The 10,755-nt window shown below is 39.1% G+C and overlaps 1 protein-coding gene across 3 annotated transcripts in view; it reads right to left on the minus strand.

Annotated features, from left to right (window-relative positions):
• The window catches only part of LOC134219091 (uncharacterized), a 123,554-nt gene extending 116,767 nt beyond the window's left edge, over nucleotides 1-6,787 (minus strand). For all 3 annotated transcript variants that reach the window (XM_062697785.1, XM_062697784.1, XM_062697782.1), the window contains exon 1: nucleotides 6,348-6,787. The gene's annotated coding sequence lies outside the window, so the exon portion shown is untranslated. The remainder of the gene's footprint in view (nucleotides 1-6,347) is intronic.
• Between the last annotated feature and the right edge of the window lie 3,968 nt (nucleotides 6,788-10,755).

Genomic DNA, 10,755 nt, shown 5'->3' on the forward strand with positions numbered 1-10,755 from the left:
GACGCGGAACAGACAAAACTCGATTTTCCGGAGGAAAAGCGCCAGCAGGAAGATCGAGACCGTGAAGAGGCGGAGCAACTGTACCGCGCTAATAACACACGAAAGTACTATGAGAAGTTGAACCGTTCACGTAAGGGCCACGTGCCACAGTCTGATATGTGTAAGGACATAAACGGGAACCTTCTTACGAACGAGCGTGAGGTGATCCAAAGGTGGCGGCAGCACTACGAAGAACACCTGAATGGCGATGTGGCAGACGAAGATGGCGGTATGGTGATGGACCTGGGAGAACGCGCGCAGGACATAATTTTACCGGCTCCGAACCTCCAGGAAATCCAAGAGGAGATTGGCCGGCTGAAGAACAACAAAGCCTCTGGGGTTGACCAACTTCCAGAAGAGCTATTTAAACACGGTGGTGAGGCACTGGCTAGATCGCTGCACTGGGTCATTACCAAGATTTGGGAGGAGGAAGTTTTGCTGCAGTAGTGGATGGAAGGTGTCGTGTGTCCCATCTAAAAAAAAGGGTGAAAAGCTGGATTGTAGCAACTACCGCGCAATCACATTGCTGAACGCCGCCTATAAGTTCTCTCCAAAATATTATGCCATCGACTAGCACCAACTGCAAGGGAGTTCGTGGGGCAGTACCAGGCGGGTTTTATGGGCGAATGCGCTACCACGGACCAGGTGTTCGTCATTCGCCAAGTACTGCAGAAATGCCTCGAATACAACGTGCCCACACATAATCTATTCATCGACTTCAAAGCCGCATATGATACAATCGATCGGGACCAGCTATGGCAGCTAATGCACGAACACGGTTTTCCGGATAAAGTGACACGATTGATCAAATCGACGATGGATCGGGTGATGTGCTTAGTTCGAGTTTCAGGGGCATTCTCGAGTCCCTTCGAAACCCGCAGAGGGTTACCGCAAGGTGATGGTCTTTCGATGATCGCTTTAGAAGGGATAATACTAAGAGCAGGGATTAACACGAGTGGTACTATTTCCAATAAGTCCGTCCAGCTATTTGGCTTCGCCGACGACATAGATATTATGGCACGTAACTTTGAGAAGATGGAGGAAGCCTACATCAAACTGAAGAGGGAAGCCAAGCGGATCGAACTAGTCAACAACACGTACATGATAGGAAGAGATTCAAGAGAAGACAATGTGTGCAACCCACCGCAAGTTTGCATCGGTGGTGACGAAATCGGGGTGGTAGAAGAATTTGTGTACTTGGGCTCACTGGTGACTGCCGAAAATGATACCAACAGAGAAATTCGGAGAAAATCGGACGACTGCGGTCGGCCGGGCATGTAGCCAGAATGTCGGACAGTAACCCGGTGAAAATGGTTCTCGACAACGATCCGACGGGCACAAGAAGGCGAGGTGCGCAGCGGGTAAGGTGGATCGATCAGGTGGAAGATGACTTGCGGACCCTCCGTAGACTGCGTGGTTTTCGACGTGTAGCCATGGACCGAGCCGAATGGAGAAGACTCTTATATACCGCTTATATACCGACTCTTATATACCGCACTTCGGCCTTAGTCTGAATAAATAATAATAATAATCCACCAAGCGGTGTTGGTGCCTTCCTCGTGCTAAAAATTCTAAAAAAACCCAGATTAATCCACCTAGCGGTGATGGCGCCTTTCTCGCGCAAAAAGGTAATAAATGTAGCTTTTACGCTTACACCTCGATGATGTACAAGAAAGGCAAAACAGTTAAACCGTCTAATGTTATGATAGAAAATTTACACTAGTAGACGACAGATGGCGCTGCCAAAAGTTTCTCGAATTTCCTATGTTCGAATTTTGACTTTCGGCCAAATTCATAGTACTATGAAACTGAACGAAGAGCATACTTACGCCTAAATGCGTGCAACACGAGCATCTTTATACTACGATGAAACTCTTAATGGGAGCAAGCCACGGATAAACTTTAAAAATATTCATAGATGCCAGGTATTTTTCATAACACATTATTGTTCTATGTGACTATGTCTCAGCACTATTTTAATATTATCTATTTTTTGCAATTTGCAATTATTCTGAAATTCAAAAGTGATCAACAACGTTTTAGTCTCTGTCGGATGCAACTTGTTGCAAGAAAATTGGTTAAGAGTTTCCATGAGAAAATTTGGCTAATGTTTTTTATGGCAGTTTGTGCACACACACACGCACACACATACACACACACACGCACACACGGACAGACAGACATTTGTTCAGCTCATCGAGCTGAGTCGAATGGTATATAACACTATGGGTCTCTGGGACTTCTATCAAAAGTTCGAATTTGGAGTGAAATGATAGCCTTTCGGTACAACTTAGTTGTACGAGAAAGGCAAAAATCTGAATGAGTATTTTTTAACGTGCCTGAGGCATAACAAATAGTGTTTTGATCATAACTTCTGATCCCATAGTTCAATCCGACCAATTTCTGTTGCGAATAATTCGGACAATGCTTAGTTCCAAAACGTGTGTCTACAAAATCTGTACACATACACACATATAGACGAATCCAAGTAGAAATAAGAAGAAGACACACGACGGTACGATGTACGATACGGAAAAAGTTCGGAATTACATATTCGGAAGCTTATCTCAAGTTTTTGAATATTTTCCAAAAATGTATTTATTATACTTTTTCCGTATCATACTTCAATCAGATTTTAATTACATTTTGTCTAGAATTTATAATAAGCATTTTAAAATGATCTTCCTATGCTGTGCTGTAGGGTCTGTCAAAGTTAACACCGTCGTGTGTCTTCTTCTTATTTTTACTTGGATTCGTCTATAGACATCACCTGAGACGAGATTCTCAACTGTTTCCTTGAGTGTTAAACCTAAATCCCGGTAGAATCTTCTGAGCACAATAAAAGTGTTTGCAATTTAAGGATTTGTAAACTTATTTTTATAAAGATTTTCCTTTCGGGAATAAAACACGTATTCATAACTGTTCAATATTAAGCTGTCCGGCTATTCTAGAATACTTTTCAAAGTGAAAAAGTACTCGTAAAACAATGTCCTCGACAAAATCATTCGGAATACTTTTTGAGGCATACCAATACTTTCACACACAAAGGTGCTGGGTTGCATTTGAAAATAGGCGAATTCGAGTAAAGCTCATCAATCATTTCGACTTAGTGGTCGTCACAAGAACCACGAAAAAAGTGTCATTTTATTTTCTTTGGGATGAGCTTCCATCCGGTGGGTGCTTGCATATGATTTTTCCGATGAAATAGCACATCTCTTGCAGTGCCTCCACCGCACTATCTTGGTTTTGAATTCCCAGATTTTTAATTCGCGGCTTATTTAAGATGGATTCGTCTTCAAATGCTGCTTAAAGACTATAAGAAGCCATTTCCAGTGGAAAACATGTGACAATATACCAAAAAGTGAAGTAAATTTCATGGAGAAAATTTGATTTTGAATGTAAATAATCGCTTCTGACGACTTTTCTCCCAAACTCTCGCAGCGCACTCTGCCACTGGACCCTTCTCGAATTCACCTATTCGTAACAGCACTTGCTGGTTGCAGATGAAGTTACATTTTTTCCTGTTTGCAAGTCCCGTCCCAGGACATCACCTCAGTTCGTCCAGCTGAGTCGATTGGTATACAACACTATGGGTCTTCAAGCCTCCCATCAAAATTTTTTTTCGGAGTGATCAAATAGCCTTTTGGTAGGGGAAATGACGGCTTTGGCAGATTTTGTTCTATTATTGTCAGGGGGGTTTTCTATAACTAATTATACTCCAATTTAGCCTAAACATTCTTTGCATATCAAAGAATATTGTGGCCAAATTTCATAAAATTTGGTCAACAAAAACCCCTCTGACAGTAGAAAAAAACCTGGCAAAGCCGTCATTTCCCCTACAATAATTTTCAGAAAAATCATAAATCGCAAGATATTCGTCTTCTATTAACCTTTCCGTCTGACGTCTGCTTTCAGAAATTAAAACTGCTGCAAAAACCACATTTCTTGACCGATTCCTTCGCAACAAGTTGCATTCGATCCGGATGGATTCCAATCGATTCATATTGGATTTGGGTAAATTCTCAGTACGGTTCCAGAATTATTCCAGAATCCGTTGTGGCCAGTTGTTCCCGGAAAAAGTAGCCATTAACAAATTTTAGTCAAAACAGGTCGTGTGACACTTCACACTTCATGATTTTACAAAATAATGATATAAATAGTATTTTAAGGGTTCCTGGCAACTCGGATTCAATCCGGCCACAATCCGGGGACCTCAGAAATGGCCATTTTCTATATTAAGCTAAAATAGGTCGTGTGACATCACAAACTTCATGATCTCACAAAACAATGATCGGAATGATATTTCCAGGTTTCCTGGGCCACTAGGATTCAATCTGGCCACAATCCGGAGGATATCCGGAATGGCTATTTTCTAAATTGTGTGAAAATATGTCATGCGATACCTCAAACTTCTTGATTCTACAAAACAATGATAAGAATGATATTTTCATGGTTCCTAGGCCACTAGGGTTTTAATGCGACCCCAATCCGGGAGATCTCCGGAATGGCCATTTTCTAAATTTAGCCAAAATAGGTCGTGCGACACCTCAAACCTCATGATTTCACAAAACAGTGATATTTGTACATTTTTAGGGTTCCTGGGCCACTCGAGTTTAATCCAGCCACAATCCGGTAGACCTCCGGGATGGCCATTCCCTAATTTGAGACAAAATAGGCCGTGCACTATTGTCTTAAAAGATGTTTGTTCGAAACCCATCCCCTCTTTGAAAGAGGGAAGGGGCACACACATGAGACATGCATTTCTGCATAACTCGAGAACTAATCACGCCTATTGAACCAAATTTTTCATGTGAAAAAGAACTTTTTTACGTTTGCTCTGCTATTTCATCGTAAGGGTAAAATAAATAAAATTGCAGTGGGACGATTAAAAAATGACGTAATCTACTTTTTGAGATATTTAGACCCCTTCTCCCTTTTGTCACGTATATATAGCATTTTTAGTGTCACAAAATCTTAGACTCTCTCTCTAGAATTTTTATTTGCGAGTCACTTATATAACAATTGTTTCGTAGGATTTGTCATTTTTCAATAAAGGAAGCTCCATAAAGTACGTCACGCAAAATAAATGGTGATTTTCAAATCCCACTTCTCCATTTGTCGCGCTTTTTGTAACAAACCTATAAAATGTTTGTATGAATCGTCACGCTGCTCTGAAACCCCCTCCTCCCTAGAGGCGTGGCGTTCTTTGTGGATAGCCCCTAATATCAATTTGAAAATAAAAGACAACAATGGATTTAGGCAACAATGTGTTGTTTATTTTTTAAATTGCTTCTGAACCAACGCAAAAAAATTGTTAAAAAATTTCAAGGAAAAACGCTACGATTTCAAAATCCGCGAACTGGTTAGACCCCGAAATTAGCGTAAAAAATCGCGAATTTATCAAAAATGTTTCTGGATACTTTTGAAAACCGCGTCTGATTCAAAATGCGTGTGAAAATAGTCGCAGAAAACGACCCGTGTAAATATGACCCTAGGATACAAGAATTTTTATCAGGTCAATGAAGGTGTTTGTTTAGTATTTTGATACATCAACAGACGATTTATGTCCTAATTATGCTTGTTCCACTCAAATACTAATAAGTCAGGATAATAAAAACACTGTTAATTATTAAACATATTGCAGTATGTTTAACATTAGTATAGAGCCGATTCAATAGCCCGATTGGGTGTACGAAGAAATAAAGATGATAGGTACATTACTACGAAGAGTTTTGCCGAAAACCGTCCTCCTGTTATCAAGAACATGTTAAACATTCCAACAAATCCATCGAACTGGATTGGAGAAGCACTCCACCGTGCGACGGACAGCTTACCCACACACGTGAAAATGGATGGGGGAGAGAAACTAATAACAAGAATCGCAATAAAAGTTTCAAGAAAAATGTACCAAAAGGAAACGGCCACAGATAACAATTACATAACAAAAGCGGAAAATAGGATATCGGATAGGGTAGAACATAATTGATAACAAAACATTAACAGTTAATATAGTTTTCCACCGTACAGAACTCTACTCATTACTAAATGAAAAAGCTTTTCAAAACCAACAAACTTTCTTGGGAAACTTGTTTTGATCATTCATTGGAAATATTGCGATACATTTATGCAAATAAATCAAAGTGTCATTGAGTGTGCCTTTATTTACTCTCCGGTCAAGGTAAATAAGAGCGGAAACTATTGGTTTCCAGTTTCCACGCGCTTTTCCAAGCAAACGGGTAACAGTAATTTCGCTTTTCACCACTTATATTCTGTTTTCTTCCACTAAACATACAGAAATTTTTACATACCGATATACCCTCTTATGTACAGAAGGTGCTGCTTGCTGGCCACTGTTGCTGCTGCCGCTGCTTATGGCCCGTAACACTCTCTCACACCCTAAACCACCGCCGCGACGCGATCGTCTCTCACACTCTCCCGACGGACCTGCTTCCTTTATGTACATGCAAACAACGCACGGCACTTGTATATAAGAAAAAATCTCATCGCAGTCGTCAGCACAAACCTCGCGACTCAAGTTTTCGAAACTAATCAAAGCAAGCGAACGGAATCCAAAGACTACTAGATCGAATATCCGCGATTTGTTGGCAACGAAATATGACGGTACGGAAGAAATTTATCCAACAAAACAGAAACGAAATAATGCTTCGACGAACGTTTTAGCCTGGCCTGTTAAGCCACGGAGAGCGATCTCTATACCAACAGAACGCTCATTTAACACTACTCCAATGTTGCCGAGCAAATTTTGTATTAAATCGACGTTTCCACATTTCCTTCTCTGGGTGTGAGTGCGATTGTCGGAACATGGCGAGAAGAGAAAACGTGTGTACGGATAGGGGCCACAGGGCACTGATACCACCGAGGGTGGCCGTGTAGCACAGCTGAAGCACCGCGCGATACCAGCGGTGAGCCTGTGTTGGGTTGCTGATTTCCACTGTGGACACTGCCACAGATGCGGAAGATGCGTTTAGTGGTGGAGCCCCGAACGGGCTGCTACTGAAAGGATAATATTATCCTGATGATCCTAAAATTAGTCAGGTGATATTTGTAAATTATAGTTGCAATTGCAGTTACGTGGAGTGTGGCTATAGATAGGTAATAAATATAAAGTTTATCACTTATCTTTGAAACATTCTTCCAATTTTGGCATTCTTCCAAACATAGCTTTTCCTAAAGTTTTTGGCGTTTACCTATTCTGTGTATGTACACACAGTCGCCAGAATTATTCTCGATATAATAATATGACGAACGTGGTCGGTAAAGTGCATTTTTACTGAAATTTCGGTAGAAAATAAGACCTTTAATTTGATTACTGAATTGCGGCAAACCAATTTGCCACAGTCATCGGTAATCTGGAATTGATCCGAATCTCGGTATAAAGCCCATGTGTCAAAAATCGGAAACAGAAGCGTGTATGATAGAAAAGAAAGCAGACACAAGATTTCTTTCGCAAAAATAATTACCTGTTCGTGCAAGTAGTTCAATTTAATTTTATTGTAATTGCATTACATTTAATTCGAAATCTTTATATTGATTTTTTGGTTTTCGTTTTAGTGGATTGATTTCAATTAATTTCGATTGCTGTGAAACAAACTTGCTGCCAATATGAATGCTGTAACAGGCTCGGTAACAGGGACCCGGTCGAGGAATCCGCCCTTTCTCTTGCAAAGCAGATTCTTGAACAGCAAGTTTGTACCTGGTAAAATATCCGGATGCGAAGTGTATTTGTATTGCCCATCAGAGTACTTTAAAAACTTCGATCGATTTGTGCATAGCTGTTAATAATGACTTCTCTAAGACATTTATGTAAAAACTAATTCATGAATATCTCCGCTTTTCACACGCCACTACGTATGGTTTCCAGCAAAGCAAAGTAAAACAACTATGATTCATAGTTTTACAAAAACAAAAGGAATAAATGCGTATTTTTAACTTCATAATGATTATTGTTTTTATTTTGTGTTTTGTTTGAACAATAACAACAAAGACATCATATTAAGGAATCTCGGTAGAACACTATACCGAGTCGATCGGCACCGCATTACCGAACGACTCAGTAAATTTTGACAGCTACACGTTCACGCTCATTTTACGACCAGTCGGTAATTCAAACTTTCGCCGACATTTTTACCGAGCTCTCGGCTGTTGGATTCTCGGTAATTTATTTTGCCAGCCTCGGTGATTATAATACTGGAATACAAATTACAAATTATATTTTATATTGGACTTACTCCAATTTTCTCAAAGCGTCGGCATTACCTTGCAGGGTAAAATGGCCAATGGTGGATCCCCCAGGGGGAGAAGGCGGAGCACTGAATCCCTACCCCAACATGTGCGACATCTGGATTTGGTTCTAAACTGTAAACAACAGTGTTAATTCTCTACCACCTTTTTGTTATAACCTGGGACGGGACTTGCAAAGAGGAAAAAATGTAACTTCATCTGCTTCCAGGCAATCGCTGTCACGAACTGTCAGGTGCAACCAGCACCTTTTTGTGTGAAAGTATTGGTATCCCTCATAAAGTATTTCGTGTGATTTTGTTTTACGAGTACTTTTTCACTTTGAAAAGTATTCTAAAATAGCCGGACAGCTCAATATTGAGCAATTATGAATATGTGTTTTATTCCCGATATAGAAATCATTACGAAAACAAGTTTACAAATCTGCAAATTGCAAACAATTCTATTGTGCTCAGAAGGGTCCACTCGGGGCTTAGGTGAAACAGTCAAGGAAACAGTTGAGAACCGTTGATCAACTGTGATAAAAAGAAGAACAAGTGTCAAAACAAGGAAAAAGAAGCAGCGTCTTTGCTTGTCCCGTCCCAGGTTATAACGAGGCCATAACATGCACACTTTTGTTTTCGATATTTTATCAAAATTAAACGCGCGCTCAATCATGCAGCAATATAACGATGTGATATGCTTGAGATACCTGCTTGATTATAGGGACTCGAAAAAGAATTTATTTGCAGTAACTAACCGAATATAAAAATGTTCACATTAACGATTGCGCCCTAACACCGGTTCTAAGCTTCGATGCAGAGTACACGAGCTTTGTTCGCCAGTGACAGGCGTATGAGGCCCTTGGGATCCCCTAATAGTAGAATTTTGCAAATAAAATGTCCTTCGCGTAGTGTATAATAATAACTGTTGATTGTTAACATAAGTACTAAAACTCCACTGCACACGTATATATAAAACACTCAAGTTCTCATTTTTATTTGAAATCAACATTAACAAATTTTGAAAAGCTGCTTTTTTAAATAGTAAAGCCCTTTGGATTATATGATATAAGATATTTTATGAGATGTTTAGCGGCGGTCCGATTATTTACATTTAATGTTTTGTTTTGGTATGATTCTGCGTGATCATTCCGTTAGGCCCAAACACAAAATAAATTTTCTAACGTTTTACTTTTAATTCATGTTTTCTTCAGCATTTTATGCTTAGAATAAAATGGTATGAATAATTTAACAACACGTATTGGAAATCGTATGGAAAGCTGTTTCCTTAGGCTCTAGAAACCAAAAAGTAAAATAGTTAGAATTGATGATCCGACCCATTGAAATGTTCAGCGCAAAATAACCAAACAAACGGGATCCCACTAATTGTCAAAGTAGATAAACACAAGAAAAACAGCTTTTTCAAACTGTCTCATAAAATGCCTTATTGTTTCTCATATGAACTCACCATTTGACATTCCGTTTCAAGATGTTCTCCTTCCCATTTATGGATCTCTCACCAAATATTCCTATAATGCACATTTTCGTGTCAAATACATATATATATATATATATATATATATATATATATATATATATATATATATATATATATATATATATATATATATATATATATATATATATATATATATAGAAGTACTAGCTTTATGTACCTGGCCTTGCTCGGAATTCCCAGTTTGATTCGCAGTTTTTTTCACAATCGGAAAATGAATATACCAATTGGTCAGCAGTATAATTGTGTTTTCTTATTGATACTTCATCATTTAGTTAAAAGAAGGAGATTTCATTTGAAAAAAAAAATGACTGATGTTGAAGAAGAGATCAAACCCATAATCGCCTCATTTCGGGCAAACGTCTATTTTTAAAGAATGAAAAACATCCACCGATGCCTTATTCCGGGCAAACGTCTATTTTTAAAGAAGGGATCACATTCACCATCCAGAAGGAAACACATTAATCATTGCTTTTCACGTTGGGCAAACCATGATTTCGATAAATGGTTGAATTGATCGATAACTAAACAATACAATAATGGGTTCAGAAGTTAGGCTGGAGCATACACACAAACATACAAACATTGAGTTTTATATATCTCGGCAACTTATTCAAAACGACGTATGTGATTTTGTAAACAAAGATGCATACGTCGATTTGTCAAATATGATGACACTCCACGCAAACCAACACAACGAACATGTAGCCGAAACCTTCCCTACCTGTATGTGGCGATAGTTTGCGTGGGAGTGCTATCAGATTGCAGAAATCAACGTTTAAATTTTTGTTTACAAAATCACATACGTCACATACGTTGAATAAGTATCCGAGATATATAGATAGCTAATAGCTATATGTATCCGGCTTTGCTAGGGACTGAAAAGTAAATTATAGAATTAAAATGTCCAATGCTGTAGCACGAAACCCACAGAGGTAGATCTACCGGTCATAGAATTGA

The sequence above is a fragment of the Armigeres subalbatus genome, chromosome 3 (assembly GCF_024139115.2).
Source record: "Armigeres subalbatus isolate Guangzhou_Male chromosome 3, GZ_Asu_2, whole genome shotgun sequence".
NCBI lineage: Eukaryota > Metazoa > Arthropoda > Insecta > Diptera > Culicidae > Armigeres > Armigeres subalbatus.